The sequence below is a fragment of the Pteropus vampyrus genome, unplaced genomic scaffold, assembly GCF_000151845.1.
Source record: "Pteropus vampyrus isolate Shadow unplaced genomic scaffold, Pvam_2.0 Scaffold294, whole genome shotgun sequence".
NCBI lineage: Eukaryota > Metazoa > Chordata > Mammalia > Chiroptera > Pteropodidae > Pteropus > Pteropus vampyrus.
In genome coordinates this window covers 2,003,878-2,016,846 of record NW_011889075.1, presented here as the reverse complement: position 1 = coordinate 2,016,846, position 12,969 = coordinate 2,003,878, and the positions used below count along the sequence as shown (strand labels likewise).

The window sequence follows — 12,969 nt, the reverse complement described above, 5'->3', positions numbered from 1 at the left end:
GAAGTTGCTGCACCTTCTCCTCTCCCCCTCCTCCTGCAGGGAGCTCTGGTGGCTGTGAGAGGCAGCTTCTTCATTTCTCACAGTCCTCCACTGGACACCCGGGATTCCGACCTCTGGTAGCTGTTATATGCAAATCTCATGCTCAGATGTGCCGGTGTGCAGTTCAGGTGTTTTTTGTTGAGTTTTAGATGTTCGGCTTTTTGTTGTTTCAAGGGGAGAGATCTGGGGACGTCTCTCACTCCGACATGTTTCTGCAAAGTCCTGCAAAGAGCTACTTGTAGCAGAAATAAACCAGTTTAGCATAAATTGTACCTAACCTCTGCCCCAAGGAGGCAGTGATACAGCAGTACTCTGGCATTAAAGGAGAAGCTGAATGCTGACTAGAAAATATGAAAAGCCGTGTAATCATTTTAGTTTATGTACTGCTGAAGTAACTAAATTCAAATCAATATTATGCTATGAAGTAAATATCTGAGATTCCTCATTTAAGTTGTACATTTTAAGTAACCATCTCTAAATGTCGACAGCCCAGAAAGATGAGGACCTCTAGCCACTTGGTAAAGGGAACATGGAATAGAACTATGTGGTATAAGCAACGCAGACATGCACACCCGCTCCACTTGTAAGCCATGTGCTTGGCCCTGGTTGGAATCGCCCTCTCCACTCTCCAGAAAGCTGGGAAGACAGGCACTCAGAGTAAGGATGATGTGTCCATAGCCCAACACCCCACTTTGCTGCTCTCTTCCACACAGGCATTGGCCTGTGTCTAAATGGAGGGCACCAGCTTGTATTCCTTCAGAGGCTGCACGTTCAGGTCAACCTTAGTCCTAGAAAAGTCAGTCCGGCTTACTGCTGACCCAGTAACTTAAATTCAATCTGATTAGATCTGAAAGCTCTGAGACCCGTGGGAAGTCCTTGAAGTAAGCAACCTGGATTCTCTGGGATGCAGAGATAAAGGAAGAGAAGGACCAGACAGCTAGCTAATTCATTTTTGTCCCTGCTACACCATCAAACCAAACCAGGGATGACTCAAAAATAGCCAGTATTTGGCCAACTGGGAAATCTCGTGGGACACTGTGGAACACAGTGTCAGAGTGCTGTGGTTTCTGAAAATACACTTTGAGAAATATAGTGAAGTGTGATGTGAACTCGGAATTAGGGTGAGTCTTTTTCTGCCTTAAGTATTTTAACTGCTTTGTTTATATGTTAACTCCTTTGTTTTGCAGTTGGTGTGTATGTTCATTTTCAGGAGAATCAACTAATACATTTTATTAAGTTACATATCAATTGTGTACATGCTTGCCCCTGGTTGAGGCCCCCCCTGTCCACTGTTCCCCGAAGCAGAGAAGTTAGTTACTGTGCTAGGTTGGAGAGTGTCCTCCCTACAAATTCATGTTCACCTAGAACCTGTAGGTGTGACCTTATTTGGAAATAGGGTCTTTGTAGATATAATCAAGGTCCTCGTGGATCAGGGTGGGCCCTAATACAATGAATGATTGATGTCTTTATAAGAAAAGGGACATTTGGGCAGATGCACAAGAGAGAAGGCCATGTGAAGATAGAGGCAGAGATTGGAGTGATGCAGCAACAGCAGAGGAACACCTGGGAGTGCCAGGAACCACCGAAACTGGGGAGAGGCCAGGAGGGATCCTTGTCTAGGGCTTTCCGTGCGATCGTGGCCCTGTCCGTATCTTGGTTTTCAGCTTCTAACCTTCAAGTCTGCAAGAGAATAAATTGTGTTGTTTTAAGCCACCAATTTGTAGTACTTTGTTAAGGCAATCTAGAAAACTAATACAGTTCCCTTAATAGTTTATTTTTAATTAGATTGCTTAATATTTTTGTGGGCTTTTGTATTTTAAATATTTTATTTTATTTATTTTACACCTACAGCACCTGGTCTTCCTAGGCGGTCTCCTATCCAAGTACTAACCAGGCCCAACCTTGCTTACCTTCCGAGATCAGATGAGATCGGGCATGTTTAGGGTGGCATGGCCATAGACTGCATTTTAAATATTTTATATTTTAATTAGGAGATTACACTTTGGTATAAAAGTCAACTAAACACAAAATCTTCTGGTTTTCCCTTAAAAAGACAGAGAAAATAGTTCCCAAAGAATCACCATTTACCAGATGAAGAATATATACATGAACAAAAATTCAAACTCCCACCCACAGGAAGGATTGGTTAGTGTATTCTGAGAGAGAAGATTGTTTTTCAACTTTGCGTTCAGTTCGATGTGTGCCTGTGAACTGCACTGCCCCCACCCCACCCCGACAGTCCGCTTCTGCCTCCGCAAATGCACACTGCCAAGCGCACACCTCCCAGGAGAAAATGAGGAAGAGCTGGAGTAAACCCAAATGTACAGTAAGAACTATTCCCAAAGGCCTCCACTAGTGGTGAGTATGCAGTATCCTGTTTGCATGTAAAGTGAGGCACACACCATAAGGAAACTCAAAGAGGGAAAACTCCGGTTAGAGCTTAGCATGTGGCTATAGTCATAGCTGCTAATTATTTGCTGAAAAAAAAAGTGGTTTTCTAATAAGCAGTCGTCTTTGCTGGTTCTTCCTCTTGTCTTAATGTAAGAGAGTCTCTTGTTTTAGTCCTTGGCCTTTTTCTCTTTTCTCTCTATATCAAGACTTCAGTGATCTCATCCAGTGCAATGGCTTAAATGCACTGTGTCCCAACAACTTACAAAATAATAACATTCAGTCCACACCTCCCTCCCACATTCTAGATGTGTCCAGTGGCCACTTGGTCTCCATACTTGGATGGTTAATGGCCATCTCTAACTTAACGTATCCAAAACTGAACTCTTACCCTTCCCCTAGGAACCCCGTACATGTTCCACTTACAGCCTTACCTGTCACAGTTGATGGCAATTCTTTCCAGTTTCTCAAGCCAAAAACTGTGGGGTTTTTCTTTGCTTATCGCCTTCTTTCACACCCCATATGTCAAAACATATTCAGATCTAATGGATGGGTCTCCCAAGAGACAGTGACAATCGTCCAGCAGAACAGCATGTATGTAGCAAGGAGTAGGCTGCAGACAAGCACATCAGGATGACTGGAGGCAAAAGGCATTCAGCAGCAAGGACAAGCAGGAGCTGCCATCACGAAAGGGGTCAGTGGATGTCAGGGCCCAGCCACTGAGTCTGGAATGTGCAAACCAAGACCCGAGGTTTCCCTAACAGAGACCCAGGTACAAGGAGCAAGGCAAGTCCCCAATTAACCACAGGGGAGACTGGGAGTCTTAGAAACAGGAAGACATTTCACTCATTAGAAATGGACACCAGACAAGCCTGAGCTAGTGGTGCTAGACTATACATCTCTCTGACCGTCTGGGTCGGGTCTGGAGACTGGAATAGGGCTACACACGCAAGGGAGATCAGGAGACCCAAGTTTTGAGAGACTGAGATACTGGAGGGAAGTCAAGTTGCCTGACAATATTCTAACAGGACTGCCAAAATTTGTTTCTTAAATACTCCATTTCCGAACAAGAAGGACAGACAGTTGTGTGTATGTAGTGAGGACCTGGACGTGGTAGTTCCTGGGCCTTGTGTCTTATGGGCCTCTGCAGAATCAATTCATTAGAATTGCATTGGGACTTAAATTCTCACACTGAAAGATCTCCTTCTCAGAGCCTGCCATACTGGTCTCTGAAAGAACTTTTATGATATTTAAGTCATCACCATCTCCTCAGGTAGCCTCTCCAGTTGGCCCCTGCTTCATTGTCTCTCCCCTGGCTTCCCTAGTCTGTTATGCCACACACTGCATCCCATTCTTCAGGCACACACGTACTTCCAGACCCTTCCATGACCAGCATACCATGGTCCTGTGCATCCTGGACTCCACGAAGTGACCTCAAATTACATTGCCTCTTGAGCGTCTTCCTCCATCCCCCTCATTCCCCTGGCCAAGTGCACTGGGCTGGGCTTTAACCAAAGGTCTCCTTCCTTAGTTGCTGTGCAGTTACCCAGTTTCTCCCTAAGATTAGGCTTTACCCAGAATTCAGGCAGTTATGAAGGACTTTGTCCTGTTGTGCCCTGCCCCTACATTCCCTTCCATTAGCGTTGTGGTCCTTTGAAGAAGGACCTTGCAACTGCTGCCTAGCAGCCCCTGCTGTTATGCCAACCCATCGAGTTGGAGTGCCTGGCTCCAGTGACTGCCCGACTGGTGCTAAGTTTAATCTCTGACACCGGGCTTTGGGATAGCAAGGAGCTAGCTACATCATCTTTTCCATTCTCTGATTTCACTTCTTCACAGACCTCTTCTCCAGCTAGCTTCCCTTATGCCTCATGGTCAGGACCAGGTTGGCTCCATGAAGCAGCAGAGAATACATACGATCCCTTGCTGCATGAGGAAATTTCACAAGCTATTTCCTGCAAATTAAAATGGTTTTCAGACCATTTTCTACAACAGTGCACGTGCTTTTGCCCCCGAAAGTCCTGCTGGGAAATGCTATATTTTTTAAGAGATGTGAGAAACGCAGGGACACCGAGAGGAAGCCTAGATTTGGAAAGGCTAGAGCTCTTTGTCTCCCTCTGGTGGTGGGAGTTCCAGCAAATTGCGGCATTCTTTGCAAGTAGCTTAAACATTCAAATGTGGGTGAGTTTTTACTCTCTTTCAGGGCACGAAGTTTTATCCCCCCATCTGGGGTAGCAGCATTTTGTCATGTTGTCATGCCAACTGGCGCGCGTGCGTGTGTGTGTGCGTGTGCGTGTGTGTGTGTGTGCGCGCGTGCACACGCATGCGTGCGTGCAAGCTGCAGGAGCTGAAGCTGTGGAACCTAGCTTGTTTGGAAGGTTGCACTTCTGTTCCCAGCCCACGGGTGAACTGCAGACACTCTGAAGACGTTGAATAATTTTAGTCCCCCTAATAGCTGCTCAAAGTGACCCTGAGCAAGTTACTTAATATCTCTCGATGAACAATAACTATAGCATTGTTATGAGGATTAAATGAGATAATTTAAAGAAACTTGCACTAGGCCTGACATACTGTTTTAAGTGTTTGATAAATATTTGCTTGCCAGTAGATTCAGGCTCCATAGTTACCAATAATAAATAAATATTTCTCTCTTCTCTTTGCAGCCAAAGAATAAATCCTTTCATGGTTGCTTGTACTAGATTACACCAGTGGGATGATGGCAGGCTTTTGTTCTTAACCCCTTTTCAACCATTAACTCCCTTTTCTGATGCAGCAGAAGCTGAGGCTAGCAGGCAGGTGAAGGGGGAGGCCTCCCACCAGGCCCAGGGAGAAAGGCTCAGGATGGTGGTCTCCTGGGCAGAATGGGAGTGGGACAAACAGTTGGGAGCCCTGGGCAACGACTAAAACTGGGTATCTGTAGAGAGCTGGGTGTAGCCACCCCTCTCCCAGGCAGTGATCCCTGGCCCTGAGTCAACAGAAGGCTAGTTTTGCAGCTGAGAGCGCAGGGACAGATCTTCCCCGGTTCCCTAGAGCCCTTGCCACCTGCCAGCCACTATAGCACCTGACACAGGGCAGCCAGTGCTGAACCTTTCACTAGTCATGGGATTGTGAAAGTATTCCCTTAGAGCCATGAGAGAGCAGAAGAAAGTAACAGTCCACGTAAAGGGGTCTGACCCATGAAAAAGCAAGGATCAATGAAGACACTCAGCCACTTGAACCAAAAAATAAAAATAAAATCAAAGAGACTCAGTTACAGCATAAAAACATTTTGCAGAAATAAGAAACATGACTTTTGCATTTAAAACTTAATTAATGAATTGAAGCAGAGGATAGTTGAGATCTGCATGAGTGGCCCAGAATATTCAGTGAAAGAAAACTCTCAAAATGTAGAAGTAAATTACCAGCAGATGGAAATATTGAAGGAACAGATAAAAAACACTCAAAAGTTAGATCCAGAAGACCTTACATGTGAATAATAAAATTTCCAAAAAGACAAAAGAAGCAAGTAGAGAAGCAATAATTAAATAATAATAATAAATTCCTGTGTGCTAAAAAATTATGTGAGTATTCAAAGTGAACAAATGTGTCAATTCTCAGAATAGATTAGTGAAAGAGCCACTTATGGAATATCCTGATCAAATTCTTAAATATCTAGAAAAAAGAGGAAAATCTTTCATATTCTGAACAAAAAGGAAAAGAATCAGATTGTCACTAGATCTGACTTCTAAAATACTGAAATCTGGAGAATGGTAAGATAATGTTTATAAACTACTGAGAGGAAAGTAACCAAGACTATTACACAAATGTTAGGGTAAAAGAAAAATATTCAACATTATGCAAAGACTTGGCAATAAATCATTTAACTACTTCCATTTGATGAAACTCCTCAAAGACTCTAATCAAACTATAAATAAAGCAGTAAAAGAAGACTTCAAGATTAGAGTGATAAGCAATGAGATTTGTAGAGCATGTGTGTGTATGTGTGTAGTGTGTAGTGTAATATAAAATGATAGAGTGACCAGGAATATGTAACGTAAGTGCTAAATAAGGATTTCATAAGCAAAACCCTAGTAATAGCTGGAAGCTAAAAAGCACTAAATTATGTAATCTGAGCAGTGGCCCATATGTCCCTATCTGGATCAAAGAGCCAGTAGGGTAGTTTTAACATTCTCAAGATTTCACCTTATTAATGAGGCAATGTCATACTTTGGTGGAGGGCAATAGTTTGTACTGTGTTTTTGGTTTTTGGTTTGCTTTTTTACATACAGTATTAGAGAAATATTTGTTTATGGTACTAGGTGAAGGAGGGCAACCATTAGTGGAATGGAAAATGACAGCAGAGCTTTGCATCTCTTAGGTCGGCTAAAGAATGACGGATACACCTGTTTCTTATCACATCCCCACTCCTCACCCCCATATCCACATGCTAGAAGTTCTCCACATCCTTGCCCAAGAATACAGAAACTTAAATTGAAGAGATTACACTGCACTGTGTTTCAGTGCAACTAGAATTCTCCTTCTTCTGAGAGGTTTAATTCTATGATGCCTCCTAGCCCTTTACATTTAGGACTTGTAATTCTATTTAGGGAGAATTTATATAAACAACACTAATATTCCATTTCAGCAATGAATACAAACTTGAATGTCTGCTGGTTCTTGAGCCAAATCCAGAGCCATCAAGGCTTTGTCTCTGGAGCTGAAGCAAGGCTCAGAGTCTGTGGCCAGGTATCCCCGAAAGGCCCCTTCTCATCCATCTTTCCAGCTGGAAAGCAGCTTGCCTGCAAATCTCCAAATTAACAAGAAGGAAAGGGAAGATGGGAAAGGAGAATGCTATTACATCAGCAAACTTCAGGAAAAGAGAGGAAATAACAATATAAAATAAATAGTAACATAGTATGAAAGAATTAAAATCAAGTACTCTATAATCTTTGTTACATTAAATATTACACTCAATATCCAATTGTATGAAAAGACAGAAACCATAACTTATATGTGATTTGTAAGAAACAATAAGGGTAGGATAAAAATAAAGGAATAGGCAAAGTGATCCGGGCAAATATAGAGGCAGGGTGGGGTGGGGGGTGTGGATTGGACAGAAGTGGCAACATTAATCTTAGACAAAGTAGCATTTAAGGTTAAAAATACAAAACAAAATAGAAAGCAGACTTATAATAAAGGCAGACTTAATGAAAAAGATATAATTGGTATAAATTTATATCCACCAAACAACATAGTAGCTAAACAAACATATGAAACAAAAATGAGCAGAAATGCAGAGAAAATGTGGTAAAAATGTGATTGTAATTGGATATTTTTTAAAATTATATTTTACATACAATATTATATTAGTTTCAGATGTACAACACAGTGATTAGACATTTATATAACTTATGAAGTGGTTACCCTGATAACTCCAGTACCCATCTGACACCGTAATAGTTATTATAATACTACTGACTATATTCCCCATGCTATACTCTACATCTCCATGACTATTTTGTAACTACCAATTTGTCCCTCTTAGTCCTCTCTTCCTTTCGCCCATCCCTCCATCCTCCAACCTGACAACCATCAAAATATTCTGTATCTATGAACTCGTTTCTGTTGTTTGTTTGTTTACCCTGTTCTCTGGATTCCACATATGACATTTGTCTTTGTCTGACTTACTCCACTCAGCACAATACCCTTTAGGTCCATCCATATTGTTGCAGATTACAAGATTTCGTTTTTTTATGGCTCAGTAATATTCATTTTATATACACACACACACACACACACACACACACACACACACACACACACCATCCCTTCTTTATTTATTCTTCCATTGATGCACACCCAGGATGCCTCCATATCTTGGCTACTGTAAATAATGCTGCAATGAACGTGTGGATTCACATGTCCCTTCAAAGCAGTGTTTTGGGTTTCTTCAGATAAATACCCAGAAGTGGGATAACTGGGTCCTTCTTTGTCTCTTGTTATAGCCTTTGTTTTAAAGTCTATTTTGTCTGGTATAAGTATTGCTACCCTGGTTTTTTTTTTTTTTTTTTTTTGGTTGTTTCCATTTAATGAAACATCTTTTTTCATTTCTTTACCTCCAGTCTGTGTGTGTCTTTCGATCTGAAGTGAGTCTCTTGTAGGCAGCACATGTAAGGGTCCTGTTTTCTTATCCATTGAACACCCTATCTTTTGATTGGAGCATTTAATCCATTTACATTTAAAGTAATTATTGCTAGATATGTACTTATTGCCATTTTATTATTTATAATTTTGATCTCTTTTTCTTTTTTCTTCTTCTTAAAGAACTCTCTAACATTTCCTATAATATACTGGCTTGGTGATGATGAACTCCTTTAGTTTTTTTCTTTATCTGGGAAGCCCTTTATCTATCAAAGGATAGATTCTAAATGACAGCTTTGCTGGGTAGAGTAATCTTGGCTGTAGGTCCTTGACTGTTATCACTTTGAATATTTCCTGTCAATCCTTCTGGCCTGCAAAATTTCTGTTGAGAAATCAGCTGACAGTCTTATGGGAGCTCCTTTGTATGTAACTGACTGCTTTTCTCTTGCCACTTTTAAGATTCTCTCTTTGTTTTTAACCTTTGACATTTTAATTATATGTTTTGGTGTTGGCCTCTTATTTTGTTTGGAACTCTCTATGCTTCCTGGGCTTATGTCTATTTCCTTCACCAGGTTCGAGATGTTTTCAATAATTATTTTTTGAAATAGGTTTTCAATTCCTTGCTCTTTCTCTTTTCCTTCTGGTATTCTTACAATGTGAATGTTGGTAAGCTTCATTTTGTCCCAGAGCCCTCTTAAACTATCATTTTTTTTTTGGATTTTTTTTCTTGTTGCTGTTCTGATTGGGTATTTTCTTCTACCTTATATTCCAAGTTGTTGACTCAGTTCTCTGCTTCATCTAATCTACTGTTAATTCCTCCTAAGATATTCTTTATTCCAGTTTTTATAGTCTTTATTTCTGACTGGCTCTTTTTTATGTTTTCTATCTCCACTTCTATGTTTTCTATCTCTTTGTTAAAGTTCTCATCGAGTTCACCTACTCTTCCCCTAACTCACTGAAATCATCTATTGGTTCCCTAAATTCATTGAACATCCTTATAACAAATGTCTTAAACTCTGTATCTGGTAGATTGCTTGTCTCTATTTTGTTTAGTTCTTTTTCTGGAGCTTTTTTCTGTTTTTTGTTTGTTTGTTTGTTTTTTATTTGAGACTTGTTTCTTTGTCTCCCCATTTTGACCACTTCCCTATATTTGTTTCTATGTATTAATTAGGGCTGCTACATCTCCTGGTCTTAGCAGAGTGGCCTTATGTAGTGGGTGTCCCATGAGGCACAGTCTCCCTGATCACCTGAGCTGGGTACTCCAGGTGTGTCCCTTGTATGGATTGTGTATACCCTTCTGTTGTAGTTGAGCCTTGGTTGCTGTTTGAACATCATTGGGAGGGATTGAACCACGGGCTGACTGGTGACTACAGTTAAGGAGTTGTTGTGCAGGGGCTGATCTCATGGAGCAAGATTCACTTTAGCAGGGCTTCGATGCCTGCTCAGTCTGCCTTTTGGGTGTATTGTACCAGCCCTAGCTGGTCCTCTGGCTCAGTCAAAGCCAGCCACCAAGCAGGCTTGCTGTGGGGCCTCCTGTGAGAGGTCTTGCTGCAGGCCATGTTCAAAAACTGCCTGTGCCCTGCCCAGTGCTACATGGCATGAGCCACCAAGCACTCCATAGATGGGCACTACCTACACTGGGCTTGGAGGTGCCTCAAGAGGCCAAGCCACAAACTGAGGCCAGCTGCCACTAGTGCCAGGCTTGGGGCTGTACAGCAAGAGGTATGAGGCATGCTGAGGCCAGATGTTGCTTGTTGAGGAAAGTCCACAGCATGAGCCAAGACAGGCTATTTGTAGGAAAAGTCACAGGAAGCTGCTTGGGTGGACCTGCAAGTTGGGTGGGGGGGGGTCTTAAGGAATCACCAGGGCAGGGTACCCAGTGTTACTCAGGTCGATGGACACTCAGATATGGCACCCACTGAAATTTGTATGCTGGGAGAGAGGAGAGCTCAACAAAGGAACAATTCTGCCAGCACTCCTGTCTTGGAAAAAGCTGCCCTTCTAGTCCTCACCCTGAAGCCAGACAAGTCAGTTCCTCCCCATATGTCCCTGGTGCCTTTTGAGCTGCTGCCTCAGTGCTGGAGCTCAGAGTGAGTGAGTCCATCAGTGAATGAGTCAGCATGGGTCCTTTAAGAGGAAAGTCTCGACTTTCAGCCCTGTTTTACTCGGCCACAATCTCTGCTGGTTTTTACAGCCCGAGTTGTGGGGAATTCTCTTCCTGGTCCTGGAACCCTGGGCTCAGGAGCCTGGTGTGGGGCCAGGACTCCTTGCTCTTCTGGGGGACCTCTGCACCCAAGATATTTGTCCCGATTCTTAACTGCCACACATGGGTGTGGGACCAGCCTGTTTCACATCTCTATCTCTCCTAGCAGTCTTGAATTGGCCTCTTCTATGTGTCCCCAGTTGTAGGAGTTCTGTTTAGCTAGAATCAGGTGATTCCCAATGATGGTTGTTCTGTAGTTTAGTTGTAATTTTGATGTGGTTGTGAGAGGAGGGAAGCACAGTGTCTACCTACTCTGCCATCTTGACCAGAAGCCCTATAGTTGGAGATTTAAGAAATTAATTTTTTTAATGAAAATTTCCAAACATACATAAAAGAGGAAAGAATGGTGTAGCTATTGAATCCCAGCTTCAAAGACTATCAACATGGTGTCAATTATGATAGGATATTTTAATGTATCTTGCTCAAGAGCTGAAAAATAAAACAGCAAGCTTAGGAAATAGAGTCGACCAAATGGAGAAAAGGATCAGTGATATCGAAGACAGAAATCTAGAAGTAAGTCAGAAGGAAGAAGAGAGAAACTGAAGAATGAAAAATAAGGAAAGAGAAATACAAGAACTAGCTGATACCATCGGGAGAGGAAACATAAAAATAAAGGGCATTCTTAAAGGCAAGGAAAAGGAACAGGGACTAAGGATTTTCAGACAAATAGTGGATGAGAATTTCCCAAATCTAAGGAATGATCTGGAGTGTGGAATTCAAGAAGTCAACAGAACACCCAATTACCTCGAGCCAAAAAGGCCTTCATCAAGATACATTGTATTAAAATTATCAAAAATCAATGACAAAGATAGAATTCTCAAGGCAGCCAGGGAGAAGAAGATGGTAACATATAAAGGAAAACCCCTTAGATTATTCTCAGACATCTCAGCACCTTACAAGCCAGAAAAGAATAGAATCAAATATTTAAACTATTAAGTGAAAAGACCTACCAGCCTAGAATAATGCATCCATCTAAGCTCTCCTTTAGATATGAAGGAGAAATTAAGATCTTTCCAGACATACAAAAATTGAGGGAATTCTCCGTTATGAGGCCTGCACTGCAGAAAATACTGAAAGGGGTCAGCTCACCTAAAACAAAATAACAACAACAACAAAAAATACATAATTAAGAGTAAGGTGACTATCAGGCAAATAGAAGCAGAGGAGTGCAACCCTTACTAAGATCAGGGCATTATAAGTTTAAATAATAAGAGAATTGCTATAGCAAGATAGTAATGAACATTCAGCATACATAGGGACAAATTGAGACAACAATGACTGAAAAAGGGAGGGATTAAAAAATCCACATTCCCAAAGGGGAATGGAGATAAGGCATGCACAGAAGACAATGTATGACTGTATATATATAACTATCCTTTTCATATTCGTAATAGTAATCATACACCAAAGATTCAGAACTGAAGTATATAACATAAAACAAGAATAACCAGTGGGAAAACCCACAAAAGCCAACCAAAATAAAGAAAACAGAAACACAAGAACAAGGAAGCAATGGAAACACCGAGCTACCAGAAAGCAAAATATAAAATGGCTATAAGAAGACCTCATATTTCAATAATCACCCTCAATGTAAATGGACTAAACTCACCAATAAAAACGCACAGAGTTGCAGAATGGATCAAAACACAAAATTCTACTGTATGCTGCCTCCAGGAGAAACATCTCAGCCCCAAGGATAAATATAGACTCAAAATGAAAAGGTGGAAAATGATATTTCAAGCAAATGGCATTCAGAGAAAAGTGGGAGTAGCAGTGCTAATATCAGATGAATTAGACATCAAGATAAAAAAGATAAAGAAAGGTACTGAAGGACACTTCATAATGTAAAGGGAATCAAGCACCAAGAAGACATAACACTTATTAACATCTATGCTCCCAATCAGGGAGCCCCAAAATATATAAAGCAATTAATTACTAACAGAACTAAAGGGAGAAATAGACCGAAACACTATCGTAGTAGGGGACTTAAATACCCTGCTGTTGGATATGGACAGATCATCCAAACAGAAAATCAATAAGGAAATAACATCTTTAAATGACACATTAGACCAAATGGACATAATTGACATTTACAGACCCTTCCATTCCAAAACAGTTGGTTATAGATTTTTCTCTAGTGCACATGGAACATTCTCAAGAAT

The 12,969-nt window shown here is 41.3% G+C and overlaps 1 pseudogene; it reads right to left on the bottom strand.

The window, feature by feature from the left end:
- Positions 1 to 1,881: 1,881 nt before the first annotated feature.
- LOC111729979 lies at positions 1,882 to 2,000 on the bottom strand (annotated as a pseudogene).
- Positions 2,001 to 12,969: the final 10,969 nt, after the last annotated feature.